Source organism: Vigna unguiculata, chromosome 1, assembly GCF_037176805.1.
Source record: "Vigna unguiculata cultivar grain cowpea cultivar isolate G323 ecotype 2 chromosome 1, ASM3717680v1, whole genome shotgun sequence".
Taxonomy (NCBI): Eukaryota; Viridiplantae; Streptophyta; class Magnoliopsida; order Fabales; family Fabaceae; genus Vigna; species Vigna unguiculata.
Window position 1 is genome coordinate 22,388,457 of NC_140792.1, and position 20,288 is coordinate 22,408,744.

At 42.8% G+C, this 20,288-nt stretch overlaps 1 long non-coding RNA gene across 1 annotated transcript; it reads left to right on the top strand.

Annotated features, from left to right (window-relative positions):
• The first annotated feature begins 600 nt into the window (after positions 1-600).
• Positions 601-10,461, top strand: LOC114164639 (uncharacterized). The gene is made up of 3 exons (XR_014993600.1): positions 601-916; positions 3,262-9,637; positions 9,823-10,461. It is a non-coding gene; the product is annotated as an uncharacterized LOC114164639 (long non-coding RNA).
• Positions 10,462-20,288: the final 9,827 nt, after the last annotated feature.

Here is a 20,288-nt window from a genome sequence, read left to right on the forward strand (position 1 = left end):
GAATATCAAGTCTAAGATAACTTAAATTGAGCAGTGTAAAACATTGGACAATAATATATAAAATGATTTGGTTTGAGATTGTTTAGAAATAAACAATAAACAAACATTGGCTAGACATGACAGACAAAATAGACGACAAGAACGGGGCTCATAGATTCATTGAAAAATACAACAAATGTTTGTGATTAAACAAAGGAGTTACATATAATTATTGCTCCTTGGCTCTTCCCTACGTGAGGAATGGATATACTTGGATTGTTCCTACTAAAAAAGGTCAAGTAAAATTTTTAATAGCAGCGATAAGTTATTTTACTAAATGGATAAAGGCATAAGCTTTAGCAACTAAAACTGCACAACAAAAGTTCTTTTGCATAAATGAAATCTCTAAACATCAATTCACTTTATCTATCACATCAATGAAATCTCTCTCTAACTTTCATAAAACTTATGTTCAAATCCATTCACTTTACCCTCTAAATTCACTAAAAAACACACAAATTCATCCATTCAAATTCATACATATCATCTTCACACTCTCCCTCAAACGAACACACCCTTATATTAGTTTGCCACTCACTCATAACACACTTAAGTCACCCACATGGTCATTCATTTAGATCATTCTGGAACATTCTTTCCAACCCACACATGCACTTATTAAATGTTGTGATTGACATAACAGAAAGGTATGGTCCATTGGCTTCAAAAGGCTATAGAATATACCGAACAAAGATGATTTGAGGGAGGATCTTTTGGAAAGCAAGAGGAAAACGAGGAAGTCAGAAGATGTCTTTTGTTCGAGGGATACTCGATCAGAAGGAAACATAGGAGATCAAGAGAAATTGAAGAAAAAGTGGATCGGAACAAGAAGCAAGGGCACCAGAAGGGAAGGAACAATCGAAACACTACAATGGAGGTTTCTATTTCTTCATCATATACTCACTATTCTATTAATATGTTTCTTTATTCGAATCTATAATTGCAATGAAACATGATCATCATAGATTTTTCAAGTCCATTCTTACCGGCATAGTGAAAATTAAGCCAAACAGAAACATAAGCAATGTTGCGGAATCATGTAGAGAAACACAGATTTTATTTTTCAAAGGAGGAACCATCAGAAACGTAAATTTGGACCATTCATTGTTCTTCATGTACCTTTTTATTCTTTGCATACTAATTACTTTTGATAGGCCATTTGCTTCGCGCACCCCTAGTTTTCATGCATAGTTAGAGGCAGATGCAACTATTATTTTAGTATTTCCACTCCAGCATCAGTTAGAGGCAGATGCAACATGCACCTCTGTTTTTTATATTAACACATCCATTTCATGTTTGTTTGAGCTTTATATTTTTCCTCATAGATTAATACCTCTCTTTTATATCAAAATTATATTTTCTTTAATATTAAAAATTATTAAATATCATATTAAGTCTCAGACTTATTTGATAATTATAATTTTCATTTTACATTTAAATAAATTTAATTATCATGTTAAATCTTAGTTGATAATTAAATATTTAACTCGTAAATAAATTTTTTTTATCATGTTAAGTCTTGGACTTACTTGATAATAAAATCTAAGCTTTCATAAGAAATTTGATTTTAAATAAAACTAATTATCATGTTAAGTTTGAGACTTACTTAAATATTAAATATTTTTATAATTAAAATTAATCATCATATCTAATCTTACACATGTTTGATGATAATTTTTCATCATGTTGAGTCTAGGATTCACATGATAAATATATAAAAAAATATACTAAAATTTAAAATTTAAAATTTAAAAATATTAATCAAATCAAAGTTTTCTTTAATAATTTGTTTTTCTAAAAAAACTACGTAACCCTGATTTTTTATTTTAAATGAGAATACGTAGTAGCCAGGTCAAACACTTTATTGGACCCAAATGAAATTTAAAAAATCTTTTCTTTATTAATATTTGCATGTTTTATTTGGTTTTTTGGGAAAAACAAATATTTGAAAATTTTATTAGCTTTGTACACTTAATTAAAGGGAAACCGTCTTAGGACAAACGTGTGAGGTGTTAATACCTTCCCCACATGTAACCGACTCCTAGACCTGATTCGGTTTTGCAAACCATTTATTTTTAGCTTTCCATTGTTTCCTAAAACTATGGTGGCAACTCCTTCTAAAATTTATATTTCTAAAAATTAATGATTTTTGGTCGCCATCCCATCGCTATTTTTTTTGGTTGCGACAATACTCGTAGAGCATGTACCCAAGGGAGACAACGTTAGGGCAAATGCTCTCTCCAAACTAGCTAGCACGAGGAAGAAAGGAAATATAGATCCCTACTCCTGCAAACACTGACGACACCCTAACCGGAAACACCTACATGAACTTAAATAGTAATGGCGGAACCTGAATAACACCGTACATATGATACTTAAAGACCGGTAGCATGCCAGACCCATTGGACAAAGGATGGCTACAAAAAGAAACATGATACATACTAATAGGAGAAGAGCTATAAAAGCGAGGACATGGTCGCGATTACTGAAGTCGTGGTTGAACTGTACCCCTATCTTTGAGAAAGGTGCTCGAAGGGATATAGTGGTGCCAAAGAGGGTAACTGCAGTAGAATGTGTCTGCCACGGCCAAGATGAAGTTGTCGAGGAGTTCTTTTACATGTACATGTGTCACTTTTCACAATTGCACATTTGGTTGTCGTTTGACGAGTTCACCATGGGAGTGATGCGTTTGTTGAATGTTGCTCCCACTCAACTGCACGCAAACAGCTTGGCATACTTGTAGGTGTTTCGGTTGTTGTGTATGGCTTTGTACTTGCAACCTACTCCGCGGGCGTTCCTCTACTTTTTTTATACGAGGCCAAGAAGTCCGACCACATTGTTGTCGCTTATAAGCCGGCCTGGAATTAACAGACTGGATGCTTTTACTCAGTCTTTCAAACACTTCAAAGATGGGTTCTTTAAAGTGGTGGTAAAGCAAGTTGGACGCTCACATTTTTATACCAATGATGGGAGTACTAAATTTCCCTTTTGTTGGACCGACAACCCTTGGAGATATAAGAGGATGGCGAGGGAGGAGTTGTCTGTGGCTGACCGGGAGGTGGTGGATGCGGTGATGCTTTTTAGCGATAAGATGCCCACTAAGGGCTTAGTTAGGGTTTATAATTCGGTTCATCCGATTATTGATATTCAAGGTATCTTTTTGTATATTTGAGTATTATATTATGTTTGAGTGGTCTGATGGATGTGTGTTGTTGTTTACAGGTCATATGGCGCAGATGGGAAAGAAGAACTTGACTCTGTTCCAAACACTACGAAAGGAGAAAGCAGCTAGAGCTAGGGTTACTGGGAACACTGAGCTTCCTAACTTGCAAGAGTCGCTGGTGGATGTTCACGTACATGGTGGGACAAAAAGAAAGGTCGAGCTGCCAGCTAGGCCTGGTAGGGGCAAAGATGTGAAGAAGGTCTGGGCTGCTCTGTTAGGGGTGGGGTCGTCTAATGGCACAAAAGGGCCTGAAGTTGGGCTGATTGAGCTGCTAGAGACGGTTGTGCGACGAGATATTAAAATTAATATGCCGAAGACGCTAATTAATTCAATCGGTAACATGGATCCTGACCATCTGGTGAGGACTATGGTGGAATTTGGTAGTAAGGCGCTACTATTGGGTCGCGAGGTTGGGTCCTTGTACCAGGGGGGTTGAAGGAAGGGAATCAGGAAAAGCTGGAAGAGTTGCAAGAGAAGGTTGACAAACATGCCGAGGAGAAGGAGGCCTGGAAGAAGGAAAGGGAAGAATGGCTAGAAGAGAGGAAAAAGCTGGCAACGTGGAGAGTGCGCTGCTTGGACTCGGAGGAGAAATTGAAGGGTATTGTTGATTTGGAGGCGGATTATGACGAGATGAAGGAGAAACATGACGGTCTGGAGGTGAAGCTTGATGATTTGAAGAGTTATGTTATCCAGGAACATATAAATGGAGTTTAGAAGGGGTTGCGGCAAGCGGCTTTCTTTTACAAGGATGTGGATGCTGGGGATGTTAGATTTGATGTAAATAAAGATGTGGTTGACGGTGTGCTCGTGGATGAGGTAGAATCCAATCCTGGGGAGGATGCAGGGAAGGTGGCAGAGGTTAAGAAGGTAGATGCAAATCCTAATGATGCAGTGGAAGCGAAAGATGCCAAATAGGGGGTGGCTTAGGATTGGTGTTTGAATGCTGTCAATTTGATTTCGATTCTAAGTTTGTATTAATCCGTACACTATCTACTTTATTGTTAATGTGATGGTTATTCTTGGTATGTTTGTTGTTGCGCGATGTCGATATGATGTGTTATAATAGTGTGTGGAATGATGTTTTCGTGAATGAGTTGTGATGTAGACCGTATTTGGTTATAGTCCGTGTTAATTTGAGAAAGGTGTTCGACCCAGGCCGTTTACTTATAGTAAGGGTGGGGGACTAAAAGTGAATTAAACATTAAGTGAGAGGTGTTCGATTCAGGCCGCTTACTTGTGGTAAGGGTGGGGAACTAAAAGCGAATTAAACATTAAGTTAGGGGTGTTCGACCCAGGCCGCTTACTTGTGGTAAGTGTGGGGAACTAAAAGCGAATCAAACATTAAGTTAGGGGTGTTCGACCCAGGTCGCTTACTTGTGGTAAGGGTGGGGAACTAAAGGCGAATTAAACATTAAGTTAAGGGTGTTCGACCCAGGTCGCTTACTTGTGGTAAGGGTGGGGAACTAAAAGCGAATTAAACATTAAGTTAGAGGTGTTCGACCCAGGCCGCTTACTTATGGTAAGGGTGGGGAACTAAAAGCGAATTAAACATTAAGTTAAGGGTGTTCGACGCAGGCCGCTTACTTGTAGTAAGGATGGGGAACTAAAGGCGAATTAAACATTAAGTTAGGGGTGTTCGACCCTGGCCGCTTATATGTGGTAAGGGTGGGGAACTAAAGGAGAATTAGACATTAAGTTAGGGGTGTTCGACCCAGGCCGCTTACTTGTGGTAAGTGTGGGGAACTAAAAGCGAATTAAACATTAAGTTAGAGGTGTTCGACCCAGGCCGCTTACTTATGGTAAGGGTGGGAAACTAAAAGCGAATTAAACATTAAGTTAAGGGTGTTCGACGCAGGCCGCTTACTTGTAGTAAGGATGGGGAACTAAAGGCGAATTAAACATTAAGTTAGGGGTGTTCGACCCTGGCCGCTTATATGTGGTAAGGGTGGGGAACTAAAGGAGAATTAGACATTAAGTTAGGGGTGTTCGACCCAGGCCCCTTACTTGTGGTAAGGGTGGGGAACTAAAAGCGAATTAAACATTAAGTTAGGGGAGTAGACATGAGGTTAAGAACCCTTTGTTTTATTCATGAAATTTGGGGTGCCTCATTAAAACTCCCTGACCAAAACCCTCCTTAGGGAAAAAAGACCAGGTGAGGAAAAAGAGTACACCCAGGGTTACAAGTATTCGGTACAATACATGTCTTTAACTGAAATAAAACTTGAGATGGGACACATTCCATGTATTGGGTATCTTTTCTCCAAATAATTGTTCAAGCTTATACGCTCCTCTTCCAGCATCTTCATGTATTCGTTACGGGCCGTCCCAATTGGCAGAGAACTTGCCATCCTTCTTTCTTGCACTCTTGGCCATTCTCCAAACTAAGTCTCCCTTCGCGAACGATCTTGGGCATAGGTTCACATTATATTTTCTGGCCGCTCTTTGTTTGGCAGCTAAGTTACGTATCTAGGCTTTTCCTCTTAACTCGAGTAGGAGGTCGAGGTGGGTGCTCATGTTTTAATGATTTTGGACTGGGTCGTATAGTTCTCGGCGTATAGATGGTTCGCATATTTCAACTGGTATCATGGCATCTGCGCTGTATACTAGGCTGAACGAAGATTCATTTGTTGCTGATTGAGGGCTACACCTGTAGGCCCATAGCACTTCCACTAATTCTTTTGGCCATCGGCCCTTGGCGTTGTCCAACCATTTACGCAGTTCTACTAGTATAACCTTGTTTGCTGCCTCGGCCTGTCCATTGGTCTGTGGATGTTCAACAGAGCTGGTTACATGTTTGATGCCTAGGCCGGTATAGAATTTAGCGAATTCTTTGTCTATAAACTGTCGGTCATTGTCGGTGATGATTGTATGTGGGACGTCATATCGGCATATAATATCCTTCCAGACGAAATGTTGGACTTGTTGGGCTGTAATGGTGGCTAATGGTTTGGCTTCTATCCACTTGGTGAAGTAGTCGACGGCTACTATCAAAAATTTTACTTGGCCTTTTCCCGAGGAAAAAGGGTCGAGAATGTCCATTCCCCACTTTGCGAAGGGCCATAGGGATAGTATAGAATGGAGCTGTTCTTGTTTTTGATGAATGAGGTTGTCATGTTTCTGGCAGGGTATGGATCTTTTGACAAAAGCGTGGCAATTGGCCTCCATGGTTGGCCAGAAGTAACCGGCGCGAAGGATTCTTGTAGGCATGGTGCGTGCGCCGAAATGATAGCCGCATATGCCTTCATGTAATTCTTTAATGATGTACTGAGCTTGTTCTGTAGTGACGCATTTGAGAAGTGGTTGACCGTATCCTCGTTTGTACAGGTCATCGCCTATCATCGTGTACCTGGCGACTTTAGTTAGCCAACTCTTGTTAGCGTCAGGTGGGGGATTACCGGTTTGGAGGTATTGGATGTAGGGAGTTGTCCAATTGTTGGCTTGGTGTTGGGTTAGGGTATGACAAGTGTTTGTTATGGAATGGGCGGATAGCGTTTGTTGTAAGAGTGATCAGTGGCGACTTTTTAGCTTAGTGCTAGCTAGTTTGGACAATATGTCGGCTCTGACGTTTTCAGATCTGGGGATGTGTTGGATGTAGACTTGTTCAAAAGCGGATTAGATGACTTTCCGGACCAGGTGATAGTATTGTAAGAGGGTAGGGTCTTTGATCTGGAATTCATCATTTAGATGGCCCACTGTAAGTTTGGAATCGGTTTTGCATGTGAGCGATTTGACACCGACTTCGCGGGCGAGGGATAGGCCGACGAGGATGGCTTCGTATTCGGCTTGGTTGTTGGATGTCGGCACCTGTCCCTTTTGGGTTTGAAGAACCATCTACGTAAAATGTCCACTGATCCTCTTTAGGGGTTCGCTGGAGATCATTGACAAAGTCTAGGAGGCATTGAGCTTTGATGGGACCATGGGGTTTGTAATGGATGTTAAACTTGGATAATTCGACGGCCCAAGACGACATGCGACCCACAAGGTCCGGTTTCTAAAGTATCTTCTGGATGGGGTAGTCAGTTTTGACGATGATGTTGTGGTTTTGAAAGTAGGGGCGTAGGCGTCGCGCTGCGTGTACTAGGGATATGGCTAATTTCTCCATTATCTGGTATCTGGTTTCAGGATCCTGCAAAGCTCGGCTGATGAAGTATACAGGGTGTTGAGTGCCATTGACCTCCTGAACCAGCGCAACGCTTACGGTGTGATCGGTAGCGGTGATGTAAACGAGTAGGGGCTGATGAGTGTCCGGCTTATGGAGGATGGGTGGTGAAGTGAGGGTGTTTTTTAGTTTTTGAAAAATTTGTTCACATTCATCGTTCCACGAGAACTTGGTTGATTTCTTTAGTACTTGAATAATGGGTTGGGTTTGTTCGGCCAATTTGGGGAGGAAGCGAGAGATGGCGGTTAGTCAGCCAATGAGGCGTTGCACTTCTTTGACACTACTAGGGCTTCGCATTTCGATGATGGCATTACATTTCTCGGGGTTAGCCTCTATGCCGCGTTGTGTAAGCATGAAACCGAGGAATTTACCATGATTGACGCCAAATATGCACTTTTCGGGGTTGAGGCAGAGGTTATATTGTCGTAATGCGGAGAAGACAATGGATAAGTCTTGAGCGTGCTATTGATGACTCGGAGATTTGACGACCATATCGTTGACGTATATCTCGACACATTTACCCATTATGTGGCTGAAGACCTTATCCATCAGCCGTTGATACGTTGCTCCTACATTTTTTAGGCCAAATGGCATGACATTGTAGAAGTAGTTGGCATCGTCTCTAATGAAGGCGGTTTTGTTCATGTCGGATATGGCCATGGGAATCTGGTTGTAACCAGAGTATGCATCAAGAAAACTGAGAACTTTGTTACCGGCTGCACCGTCAACTAGCCGGTCAATGTTGGGTAAGGGGTAGGCGTCCTTAGGACAGGCTTTATTGAGATTCGTGTAATCGACGCACATGCGCCACCTTTCGTTAGCTTTCTTGACCAAAACCACATTGGAAAGCTAGGTGGTTTAGTGGGCCTCTTCGATGACTCCTGCATTAAGTAACTTGTCGGCTTCAGCCTTGGCCACTAATCGGCGTTCTTCACCAAGTTTACGGTTTTTCTGGGAGATATATCTGACCTCTTTATAAATGAAGAGTTTGTGAGATGCGACTTGAGGGTTAACGCCGAGTAAGTCGGCGGCTGACCAGGCAAAGAGGTCTGTGTTGCTAATGAGGGTGGGTGTAAGGATGGCGCGCTGTTCGGGTTGTAAGCCAGTGCCAAGTTTGATGGCGTGTTTGTTAGGGAGTTCCAATGGTGTGGTGTCTTCGACTGGCTCGAAGCGGGCATCCCGGCCTACTCTGGGGTCCAGATCATCTCTAGATAAGGCTATGTCAGAGCCGGGTGGTCGTTCAATATGGTTGGTTTGAAGGATGGGAAGTTGTGGGCGTAGGCTGACCATGTAGCATTCGCGTGCGAGCCGCTGGTCGTTGTGGATGGTAAGGATGTCGCTGGATGGGGATGGAAATTTCATGGCCAGATGAGGTGTGAATACGACTGCGCCAAGAGTGTTGAAGGATGCTAGGCGAGGGATGCTAGGCCGAGGAGGACATTATAGGATGTGGACGCGTCAACGACGAGGAAACAAATAGGGATTGTCTTGGTTTGAGGGCCATTGCGAAAAACGGTATGGAGGTCGATGTAGCCACGGGTGGAGACCTTTTCCCCTGAGAATCCATATATGGGTTCATCGTATGGAACCATGGCGGTGGTGGGGAGCTGAAGTTTCTGATACGTTGCCTAGTGGAGGATGTCGACAGAACTGCCTTGGTCAATGAGGACTTTCTTAACGGCATAGTTTTCCAACTCAACCGTGATGAACATGGGGTCATCTTGTTGGTGATCTAGGCCATGGAAGTTATCGTCAGTGAAGGTTATGGGGAGCATGCGGCGTGTGTGGTGGGAGTGAGTGATATGGTTGATGGATTGTATATGGCGGAGGTGTCTCTTTCTGGCAGATGAAGTGGATCCGCCACTAGCGAAGCCACCAGAGATGGTGTTGATAGTGCCGCGCAGTGGGGGGTCGGTCGGGGTGATATCAGTGCGAGCGGGTTGGGGGTTGCGGTTAGTGGGTTTGCTTGGACGTTTGTCGTGGCGAGAATCGCGGGGAGGGCGTCGGTGGTCAGAACGAGGAGGGTGATCGGATCGGGGAGGGTGGTTGTCTCTACGGATGAAGCGGCGGAAGTGGCCAGCACGAACCAACTCTTCAATCTTGTTTTGGAGTGCTTTGCATTCCTCGGTGGTGTGACCGTGGTTTCGGTGATAGCGGCAATATTTAGTCATGTCCGTGTTGGGAGGAGTGGTCATCTTGCGTGGTGGTGCGATGAGGTCGGCCTGTTGATAATGTTAATTTTTACCATTATCCAAGCTATATTTCATTAGCAAAATCATCTCTTCCAAAGCTTTTGACCTACTTAATCCTCAATTTTACCTTACTTTTGTAAATAAATACATTGTGGGTTACATTGATCTAAATATACCACTAATCCCCATTTTTTGTGTCCTTTTTGTAGATTGAAAGCATTGCTCCAAAAGTCCAGACAAATGAGTGACCCGGAATAGCAAGGAGAAGAGCAAAAATATCAACAAGAAGCGCCCGGCGACACAGAGACAGCGCCAGGCGCAACAGGCCGCCATCGCCTAGCGGCACTTGGTCACCGCTGGGCGGTAGCGGGAAGATTTGCCACTACTTTTTTGGGTAGCGCCTGGCGGTGAGACCCTTCCGCCAGGCGCCAGTGTTCGCTGATGTGGCAAGTTGGCTCTTTTTCTTCTCTTTTCGCGAGGGGAAAGGGATCTTTGGCATTTTGGAGGCACGAAGAACACATTTGGAGAGCTTGGAGGAGTGCTAGGGCTCGTGGGAACAACTCCATCTTCCTCTTTGTATCTCTTTCTCTTCCTTTTCTTCCATTTTTAAGCTTGAGCTCTCCATGGCAATGGAGAGCTAAACCCATTTTTGTTGGGGTTAGATGTAGCCACGAAACTCTTGTGTAAATGCAAATGTTTTGATTATATATATGACTCTTTCATTAATTGCTAGTCTTCTTATTTCTTCACTTAAAGCTTGCGTTGATTTAGCCATCTATTGCATGATTTTTGGTTCATTGGGTGTGGAAATATCTTTTGAAACCTAGATTTGGAATAAGAAAACTCAATGGAGCTTGTACCTAGGAATGGGGCTTGACCCATTGGTTGTCTTAAACCTTTGTGCATAAAGCAAATTTCCTTATTAAGAGTTCAAGGAATTGACTTTTAATAAGGAAATTTAGGCTCAATCGATTAAAGAATTAGGGTTTGAGTAATATTGTGGGTTGGCATTAGCATATTAATGAAGAGGATGTTAAATTGTAGTTGCATGAGAGCATAGTTGGTGAATTCTAACCCCGGCAATATCAAGTCGTATCATTTCTAATCTTTTTCATTCACTAAGTGCCTTTAACTTCCAAAGTTCAATTTTAATTATTTATGCAAAGTTTAATTTCATACATTGAAAGTCAAAATATGGATTTATTCATTAGTTTAAATTAGTCACTAATTACGCAATTAATTAGTATACACGAGTCTCTTGGGAAACGATATCCCGATCTTACAGGTTACTACTTGCGCGACTTGGTACACTTGCCAAAGTCTTAACAAGTTTTTGGCGTCGTTGCCGAGGACCCGTGTCTAATACTAGACTTTTGTGTGATTTTTGACTTATTTAGACTAAATTCTTTTGTTCATATTTACTGTTTTTGTTTACTTATATACGCACATTAATTTTGGGCTAACTTGTAGTTCGAGGTTGCTTTTGTTGTTGCTTTATAGTTTATGCAGGGTAGGGTCCGTACAAGGAGGACTGCATCTTCAGAATCACTCCTTGCCGATACTGAAATAGAGAAAACCGCCCGCAAAAACAATAGTGCCACAAGGAGAAGGCGGGCTCAAGCACAACAAGTCGCCCATCACTCTTCTGCTTAAGACACTTTTTTGTCTACTTCTCAGAATCTCAATTCTTTTCCTGAAGAAGAAATGGCCGAAAACCCTAATGGTGATGGTAGAGGTCGTGCAAGACGCACTCTGGAAGATTATGCTGCGTTCACAGGGACCATTAATTTCAACAGTATTACTCGACCAACGGTGAATGCTACTAATATGGAGATGAAGCCAGCTCTAATCCACTTGGTGCAAAGTAATCAGTTTAATGGATTGGCTCATGAGAATCCATATACGCATTTGGCCACCTTCTTAGAGATATGCAATACAGTGAAAATCCATCAAGTGCCTGATGAAGCCATTCGACTGAGTCTATTCCCTTTCTCTCTGGCAGGAAATGCCAAAGTCTGGCTAAATTCCTTCCCTGAAAACAGTCTCACTAGCTTGGAGGATGTGGTTGCCAAATTCTTGAGCAAGTATTTCCCTCAATCCAAGATCAACAAAGGCAAACAAGAAATCTCTACTTTCCAGCAAGACGTGGATGAGTCCTTGGGGCAAGCATGGGACAGGTTCAAGGGACTGCTCAGAAAGACTCCCATTCATGGGTTTGATGAACCTACACAGCTCACTCTTTTCTTGGCAGGGCTTAAATTCCAGTCAAAGCTTATGTTGGATGCCTCGGCCGGTGGGAGTATCAAGTGGAAGACGCTAGAGGAAGCGTATGAGTTAATAGAGAACATGGCAGCTAATGATAATGAAGCTTATACTGAAAGAGCCCATTCTCAAAAGAAGGGTATTCTAGAGCTTCAATCTCAAGATGCTCTATTGGCTCAAAACAAGATTATGACTCAGAAGTTGGAGACCCTGATGAAGAAATTGTCACAACTTCCTCAAGAGGTTCAAAATGCCTCTATAGCTCAACTCCAACAAGTGCAAAGTTGTGAGTTATGTGGAGGAAACCATACCAATGGGCAATGTGCTATGCCAAGCACGTCTCAAGAGGAAGTTAGTTATATGGGCAATTAAGGCCGAGCAGGGAACTATAATCAAGGATGGAAACCTCACCAAAACATGGGCCAAGCAGGACCTTCCAATAGGCCCCTACATCAACAAACTTACCAACATCCCTCTCTAACTGACAGAACCTCAAAGCTTGAGGACATGATGCAACAGTTCTTGCAAATGTCAATTCAAAATCAAAAGAACACTGATGCATCAATAAAATACTTGGAGGTGTAAGTAGGGCAATTAGCCAAGCAATTGGCTGATCAACGAGGAAGTTCTTTTTCTTCCAACATCGAAGCCAACCCCAAAGAGCAATGTAAGGCCATCTTCACTAGAAGCGGAAAGGAGGTTGGACTAGGTTGTAAAGAAAAGGTGGAGGCTAGAGAAAAGAGAAGGAGGGAAGAAAAGATTCAAGAGGAAGAAGTTGATGAAGAGAGTGTTGTGGAAGAAGAAAAGAATAAAAGTGAAGAGAAGGATAAAGAGAAAAGACAAAAAGAGAAAGTTGTTGTGAAACCCCTTCCCTATCCTCAAAATCCTTCAAGAAAAGAGAAAGAGAGACAATTAGCTCGGTTCAAAGACATATTCAAACAACTTGAGATCAAGATCCAGTTTTCTGAAGCACTGCAACAAATACCCTCTTATTCAAAGTTCATGAAGGAGTTCCTTAGCAAAAAGAAGAAATACATAAAAGAGGAAACCATTGAAGTGCAAGGGAATTGTAGTGCCATTATTCAGAAAAATCTTTCTCCAAAATTCAAGGATCCGGGTAGCTTCACCATCCCCTGCACCATTGGAAATCAAGATATGGGGAAAGCTCTTGTTGACTTAGGGGCTAGCATTAATTTGATGCCCCTATCTATGCTTAGAAAGATTGGTGGTCTCAAAGCCAAGCCAACAAGAATGACCTTGCAACTAGCAGATAGCTCCATCAAATACCCTTATGGCGTGGTGGAAGATGTGGTGGTGCAGATAGATAAGATCAAGTTCCCGGTTGATTTTGTGGTGATGGAAATGGAGAAAGATGAAGGGGTACCACTCATTCTTGGGAGGCCATTCATGAAGACAGCCAAGGTTGTCATCAATGTGGATGAGGGAACGCTGAAATTGAAGGACCAAGATGAGGAAGTGAATTTCAACGTTTTTGAAGCTGTACAAGAATCAACTGATGAAGAAACTAGTCTTAAGGCCATCAATGAAATCTTATCTGTGACTAGTAGACCGTGGCAAGCTTCTAAGTTTCTTGGAAAGTGCTCAAATTGTTTCTCCGCAAAAGTGAATGAAGAGAGGGAAGAAAAAGATGATGTTCTAGTTCACCACCACTCTTTGACGTGGACTAATGGACTTAGACCTGACCAACCAATTGTGATGAGAAAGGAACATTTTAAGATTTCTCCTAGAAGATTAAAATCAAAATGGGCAAGGCTATGGGTTATTAGAGACATCAAAGTTGATGGAAGAATTGAAATTGAAGCTCCTTATTCTAGAAGGACTAAATTGGTGACTAGTGATCAATTGAAGTTGTATAGGTGTGAGGTTAGGAAGGAGCACACCAAAAGCACCAACCAAGCTTAAGCGCTTTATCCGTTAGGCTCGTGACGTTAAACAAGCGCTTCCTGGGAGGCAACCCAGTGCTCTAAACTCATTTTAGCTTTTAATTTTCGTTTTTAATATAGTTTTGTGTTTTTATGCATGTGTGAAATGTGTTAGCATAGATTGTTGTGTTTGATTTGATGTTTGAACTTTGTGCTAATTTTGTTGCATGCATTTGTGAATTTGTGGAAGCATAGCCTAGAATGTTGTTAAGCATGTTTAGTTTTAGGATGGTGTTAGCATGTGCTAGTTGTAGCATTTTGAATTGAGTTTAGCCTTTGTGCATCATAGAATGTGGTAGTGTAAAATTGGTTGTTTGTGAGAATAGTAGTAGCATAGCTTGTGTAGTAAATTCATATCTTAAGTTAAGTTGTGCATGTGTTTTATGAATTGAATGTTTTGCTTGAGTGTGAATGCTTGGTTTGAAGTTGAAAAACTTGAAAAAGTATGTGTGCAAGAGTGAAAGGTTGGTGGGAGCACAATAGAGTCAAAGCCAACCCAACCATAACCCAAAAATACAAAAAAATCCAACCCTGCAGCTTAACCGCCTGGCGGGAGGGAGTGAACCGCTATGCGCTATCTGAAAAATTGACCCTTGGAAGCACTCCAGAAGCTAGCTGCATGGCTGCTCCCTAGCGCCCGCCAGGCGCCACACCAGAAAAACTGGTGCAGAGGCATTTTTCTGACACGCCGCCTGGCGGGTCGTGACCTACCGCCAGGCGGGTACCACTGCGTCAGCACTACTGGACCCTTTTAAGTGTGTTTTCGAGCTGGCCCATTCACTTACCCTAAGTTCTCTCTCGCCTGGCGTCGTTGTCTTCCCCATTCTCACACTTACCAAACCCTACCACTCTATTCTCCAATCCCTAACTTCAACCCCCAATCCTCTCTTAAATTCACAAATCCTAACCCCCAATTGAACCCATTCTCGTGCCCTAATCTCACTCCCACTACACTTCCAGCCACACTCTCGCCAGGCGATCGCGACTCTGTCCCTTTCCACGCACCAACCCACACTTCACGTCTCATCCAATCTCACTTCTTCCAGCACTCACTCAAGCATTCCACTCAAGTAAAACATCTTTCTTGTGCTCTCCTCGTTTTTGCATTTTTGATTCTTGTTTTGTTACTCCATTGTTGATTCACTAGCTTAGGGTTTACGTTGCTTTCATATACATGTTGTTTCTGTTGCTTTTTATGATGATAAACTCGTGTTTGCTGTTTTTGGGGTGTCTTTGTGTTAATCCCATGTTGTTTTGTGCTCGTAGACCACAATCCTTAGTTGTCCTGTTTTGTGCCGCCTGGCGGTGGCAATTTTGGCCTGTCTTACCGCCAGGCGGTGGTGCCCTGCAGAGCTCGCTAGTTCGAGCTGGCGCCTAGCGGCTGTTTTGGAGGGGCCAGGCGGTGGGCCATGTTTTTGCCTCTTTCTTTGCTTTTCTTGTGATTGTAGCTTGGGTTGTGCGGCACCAATGCTACAATGGTTTTTGCATCTGAATGACTTCACATTTTGTTGTTCTAGTTTAGTCTTTAGATGCAATTAACTCTCTTTTTGATTGAATCTCTCACTCCAATGCTAACTTTAAATTGCCTCTTTGTACCAATGTTTATTTTGCAGATGGCATCCTCCTCAAATCCCAAAAGAATGAAGACCATCGTTGGCAACCCTTCAAAAGGGAAAAAGCGAAAGGAGAGAATTTACTCTCACTACTTCCTCACAAAGGATAATGAGGACCGCTTCCAAGTGGTCATGCAACAAAAGTTGGTCGCAGAGAGGAAAGTGATTCTCAAGCCCGGGGAGGTCAACGAATTTTAACTGGAGTTGATCAGGCGTGGCTGGGAAAGGCTGGGTAGCTATCCTAGCACTTTTAGTGTAACCTTGGTGAAAGAATTTTATGCTAATGCCAAGATTACCACCTCAGCAGCTCCCACCTTTCTCAGCTATGTGCGGGGGAAAAGGGTGCCCTTTGATGCAGACACGATCAATGAATTCTTGGGCACCCAGCTGGCTGATGATGTGGAGTGCCAGTTTTCAGTGTTGGATGATGAGGGCGTGGCGCCTGGAGAGCTGATCCAAGCACTCTGCTTGGCGGGTGAAGGATTTCACAGGGGCACGATTCAGAGAGGTTCTCGTCACCCCTTGGCCCACTTCTGGTCAGCATTTGTGCACGCCAACATCTCCCCATGCTCCCATGTGTTTGATCTTACGGAGGGACGCGCCACCATTCTATACACCATCCTGACAGGTCGGGTGATGGATGTAGGGCAATTTATTGCCAATGAGATCCACCGGTGTGCCAACACCGCTGGCAAGGCCGCTCTTGGCCATCCCTCTCTCATCACCCATCTTTGCAGCCTGGCAGGGGTGGACATTTCTGTACCCCCGTTGGAGAAAGCAACGTAAGACCTGGACTTTTCATATTTTCAGAGGTTCTGCTCAGTTGCTCCCAAACCCAAGAGGCGCCATCAACCACAGCCAGAGGCTGAGCCAGAGCCCGAGCCCGAGGCAACTCCTACCATTGACATGCGGTTGCAGGCTTTGGAGGCCAAGCTCGATAACCTTCAGCTCCTGGAACCCCAGATGCAAGCCTTATACCGGCTGGGGATGGCCAATGCAGACATGCTTAGGGGCATCTCCCTAATGATTCCCGAGCTGCACACCCCAATAGTTGAGGATTTTGCTTCCACTATTACTTGGCCTGGGGCCCAGGCCACTACTACTGGGGGAGGTGGAGCCTCAGCTGCTGGTGATGATGAGGAGGAGGATCTAGACGAAGAGGGCGAGGATGACGCCTGAGCACTTGGAGAGAGTGATTCACTTTTTGCAGGACTTGTTTTGTTGATAGTCCTGATTTAATTTATGCTTTTAGATTTCATTTTTTTTTTAACTTTCTTTTGATAGTATTTAACTTTGTAGCTTAGTGTAGAACTTTGTAACTTGGTTGTGGTGAACTAATCTTTTACATTGAATTAGTACTTTTCATGATCATCTTTTGTGCTTGTTATGAAATGATGTTGAATTGGCTTGTGAGCATGAGCTTGTGGTTGTTCTCATTTTGATATAGTGATGCTTGATTTTAATTGTGATTAATGATTTTGGCATATGTTGACAATTGTGGAACCCAAATACCCTGTGAGAGGTTGTGCCCCAGAGTTGATTTGTGTGAATGCTATCACTGTGGACTCATAATTGACTTTGCTTGAGTTCATTTGCTATTCATTTACTTGCATGCTACAAGTGATCAAGGCCATCTTTCTTTTTCTTGTTACATAATTGAGCCAATCCTTTTTAAGTTGATTTCTTGTGCAAATCCTTTAAGTCTTCTTTGAGCCTTAAAGATAATATGTGTCATTCCTTGAACCTTGAGCATAGTGAAGATATTGACTACCTTACTTTGAGCTTGAGAGAGCAAATGATTGTTAGTCATGAGTATGGTTCAAGTTTGGGGGAATTATTGCTAATACAAGGGAGCATGGGAAAATTTGTAAAGTTTTTGGTTCAATTCAAAAAAAAAGAAAAGAAAAGAAAATTGGTGCAAGCAAGTTGGGAATTGGTTTCATTGGTTCAATAGAGAAGGGAGAAAAATACTTTCATGATTTGATTAGTTGCTCTCTTAGCTCAAGGTACTTTTGTTATCCTGAAAAACCAAATTTCCTTCTTAGCCTAGCCATGACACAAGCCATAAAAGACCTTGTGATGATAGCATGCTTGTGAAAGTTTTAGCCATTTTGAACAAAAAGCAAAGTTAAATTGTGTGACATTGTGATGATAGAGAGAATGTTGTTTATATCCAAACACTAGTGGGCTTGAGTGAAACACCTGTTCTTGTGAGAAGTGGTTCCCATTGATCAAGGAAACATTTTGCCATGATTGTTGATCCCTTATAAACTCTTGCATGCACTTGTGAATTTTTTTTTTGTGAACACCATAGCTTTAGTTTGCCTTGCTAATGAAACACATGTGCTACACAATCTTTCAAATAAGAGCAAGCACAATTGACATTGTTTTCTTGATTTGCTAGATCATTGCAATTGTGTTGTTCATCTAGGCCAAGTTACCTTTTGCTTGAGGACAAGCAAGGTTTTAAGTTTGGGGGAGTTGATAATGTTAATTTTTACCATTATCCAAGCTATATTTCATTAGCAAAATCATCTCTTCCAAAGCTTTTGACCTACTTAATCCTCAATTTTACCTTACTTTTGTAAATAAATACATTGTGGGTTACATTGATCTAAATATACCATTAATCCCCATTTTTTGTGTCCTTCTTGTAGATTGAAAGCTTTGCTCCAAAAGTCCAGACAAATGAGTGACCCGTAATAGCAAGGAGAAGAGCAAAAATATCAACAGCAAGCGCCCGGCGACACAAAGACAGCGTCAGGCGCAACAGGCCGCCATCGCCAGGCGCTAGATAAGCGCCAACCAGGCGCCACTGTTGGTCACCGCTTGGCGGCACTTGGTCACCGCTGGACGGTAGCGGGAAGATTTGCCACTACTTTTTTGGGTAGCGATTGGCGGTGAGACCCTTCCGCCAGGTGCCAATGTTCGCTGATGTGGCAAGTTGGTTCTTTTTCTTCTCTTTTCGCGAGGGGAAAGGGATCTTTGGCATTTTGAAGGCACGAAGAACACATTTGGAGAGCTTGGAAGAGTGTTAGGGCTCGTGGGAACAACTCCATCTTCCTCTTTGTATCTCTTTCTCTTCCTTTTCTTCCATTTTTAAGCTTGAGCTCTCCATGGCAATGGAGAGCTAAACCCATTTTTGTTGGGGTTAGATGTAGCCACGAAACTCTTGTGTAAATGCAAATGTTTTGATTATATATATGACTCTTTCATTAATTGCTAGTCTTCTTATTTCTTCACTTAAAGCTTGCATTGATTTAGCCATCTATTGCATGATTTTTGGTTCATTGGGTGTGGAAATATCATTTGAAACCTAGATTTGGAATAAGAAAACTCAATGGAGCTTGTACCTAGGAATGGGGCTTGACCCATTGGTTGTCTTAAACCTTTGTGCATAAAGCAAATTTGCTTATTAAGAGTTCAAGGAATTGACTTTTAATAAGGAAATTTAGGCTCAATCTATTAAGGAATTAGGGTTTGAGTAATATTGTGGGTTGGCATTAGCATATTAATGAAGAGGATGTTAAATTGTAGTTGCATGAGAGCATAGTTGGTGAATTCTAACCCCGACAATATCAAGTCATATCATTTCTAATATTTTCCATTCACTAAGTGCCTTTAACTTCCAAATTTCAATTTTAATTATTTATGCAAAATTTAATTTCATACATTGAAACTCAAAATATGGATTTATTCATTAGTTTAAATTAGTCACTAATTACGCAATTAATTAGTATACACGAGTCTCTTGGGAAACGATATCCCGGTCTTACCGGTTACTACTTGCGCGACTTGGTACACTTGCCAAAGTCTTAACACCTGTAGGTCTTCGACAAGGAGACGGGATCGAGGAACGTTTAGGGGTGCATATTTGGTAAAGCGGGGTTGTCGGGGTCTCGGGTCAGGCCAGGAAGGTTGTGTAGGGGGGTTTGCTGTAGAGGGTGTATAGTCATTGCAGAATTTTGTATGGAGAGTTTTCATCTCCTCCATGCGGACGTAGTCGGCGACGCGGAGTTTCAACTCATGGAGGCGGGTGGGTGGAGGTAGACGTTGTTGGCGAAGGGGCCGGGTTTAAGAGTGAGTGTCATGCACTGAAGTATCATTTCCTGATTGAGGTGTGGTGTGCGAAGGGTAGCCTTACTAAAACGGTCAATGAAAGCACAAAGTGTCTCGTCTTGTTCTTGTCTGATGCCGAGAAGTGAGATTGTTGTAGTTTGATGTGGGCGGCTATCGGCGAAGTGAGTGGTAAACATGTGGGAGAGGGTGTCGAAGCAGTCGATGGAGTATGGCGGAAGGGTGGTAAACCATTCGAGGGTAGGGCCTTTAAGGGTGGTAGGAAAGGTCTTGCAGAAAACAACGTCGTGGCAAGTGTAGAGGGCGACGTGGGTGATATAGACCTTGAGGTGTTCGTCTGGGTCGGTCTCACCTGTGTAGCGTTCCAGTGTGAAAGGTTCTCACTAGGCAGGGGGTATTGGCGATGAAATCCGTAAAAGGATAACGGCGTCTAGGTTGTCTGGATGGAAGCGGGTGAGGGGGGATGGGATGGTGAACGAGGGTGGGAAAAGTTGAAGTAAAGTTGTGAGGGGGGGTATGGGTGGTAGGGAGGGTGGGAGGCATGTTATAGGGTGGGATGTGGGTGGTGGGTAGGGTGGAAGGCATGTTATAGGGTGGGATATGGGTGGAGGGTAAGGTGGCGACTGGGGTAGGAGCTGCAGTGTTTCCTGAAAGGGTGGGATGGAAGTGTATATGATGGGTTGAGAGGATGGGAGTTTGTTGAGTGGTGGTGAAGGTGTGCGGGGTAGGATTGTACTCGCTTTCTTCATCGGTGGGCTGGAAAGCTGGGGACCCTGCGGC